The 1,649-nt window shown below is 37.2% G+C and overlaps 1 long non-coding RNA gene across 1 annotated transcript; it reads left to right on the forward strand.

Annotated features, from left to right (window-relative positions):
- Positions 1–337: 337 nt before the first annotated feature.
- On the forward strand, positions 338–1,447 carry LOC131218394 (uncharacterized). Its single transcript, XR_009157691.1, has 4 exons — positions 338–728; positions 845–891; positions 1,012–1,248; positions 1,361–1,447. It is a non-coding gene; the product is annotated as an uncharacterized LOC131218394 (long non-coding RNA).
- Positions 1,448–1,649: the final 202 nt, after the last annotated feature.

The raw sequence follows: 1,649 nt of genomic DNA on the forward strand, positions 1-1,649 counted from the left end.
CGGACGGACGCAATGTTAGACTCGGGTTAGCAGCCGACGATTTTAATCCATTCAGGACAATGAGTATTGCCCATAGCACATGGCCTGTTGTTCTAATACCATACAACCTACCACCATGGATGTGCATGAAGCAACCGTATCTCATGTTGTCCTTGCTTATTCCTGGACCTTCTGGACCTGGTAATAACATCGATGTATATATGCAACCTCTTATATATAAGTTGAAGGAATTGTGGGAGGTTGGCACAGACACTTATGATGCCTCAAGCTATCTCTCAGTTCTCGTTGTACAATCTAAACCGATATTTTTTCTATTGCAGGAACAATTTAATGAACAAATTTCTCAGCAGCCCAATACCTCACAGAATAGCACAGGAAGGAATGACTTGTTCTCTCAAGTAATGGGAGAAGATCGACATGGCTGAGTCCGCACTTATGGGTTAGGCCCCACTCCAACTAATTTGTGGGGAACAACACGTAGCCAACAAAAGATTGCCTCCGCTGCTCAGAGTAGAAATGAAGATTATGAGGGACTGCAGATTGAAGTATCATCCCTAAAATCGGAAGTTTCATCCCTTAAATCGGAAGTATCATCCCTAAAATCAAAATTTTCATCTTTTAAAGAATCCGTGGCGCAGCTGATATCCTCTAGGACAAATCTGAAATCCACAGTATCAGATAATTCAGCTAATCTCAACCCAAACCAACCGGCCTCATCATCAAGCCAGGTAATTATATGATATATATATATATATATATGAGTATATTTACATGTGTATTATGTCCTATATTATATAGAGTTTAGTCGGTATATGATGATTGACATTGATTTATCATTTGTAAGGACACTTAGTGAAAAAGGGAAAGACTACGACTTGCAGTAGTACCAAGGTAAATTTTCACACAAATTGAATAGTTCTTTTATTATGTTTTGAGATTATTGTGTTCTTAATTAGATGTAGTATACAAATGATGCAATGTATTATGTTAAATAGTAAATTTTATTTGTAGGACATAATCAAAGTTCTTCTTACTAGTATTCGTGGGGTTACTATCGCTAGAGGAATTGTCTTGAGTAAGGATCCGCTCACAAAAGTAGGCGGGTTCCCACTTGGAAATTGTTTTTGGGAAGTATATATTCAGGTGGCAATTGTACGTGAAGAGACTTTGATGAGACCCTATGGATGATACAGAACAATTGGGGATGCGGCTGGAACAAGTATTTGTTGGCTTGATTGTTGTTGTTTGGTAAGATTTATTTTATTTTATCTATTTATTTATTTACTTTTTTACATATACAATAGAACTTATATAAGATTGTAAATATTAACTAATTTATTTTTGTTATTTTGTTTTGTAGGTTGTGACAACTATGGATTGAGCTAAATGGAGGGATCTCTCTCTCTCTCTCTCTCTCTCTCTCTCTCTCTCTCTCTCTCTCTCTCTCTATGATTTTGGCAGTTGGTGGGCTTTTGGGATTTCTCACAAGGTGTTGCTTGTATAACTCCGCCTTTTGTAGCTCTGCTTGTGTCTAAGTTTACAATGATATCCTGACCCTTCAGTTTGGAATTAGCACTCAATTGGTCTTTATGTTCTGATGGACTGACACCTGAACTAAATGAGACTGACAATAGTGGATTTACGTTTAT

This window comes from Magnolia sinica, chromosome 11 (genome assembly GCF_029962835.1).
Source record: "Magnolia sinica isolate HGM2019 chromosome 11, MsV1, whole genome shotgun sequence".
Taxonomy (NCBI): domain Eukaryota; kingdom Viridiplantae; phylum Streptophyta; class Magnoliopsida; order Magnoliales; family Magnoliaceae; genus Magnolia; species Magnolia sinica.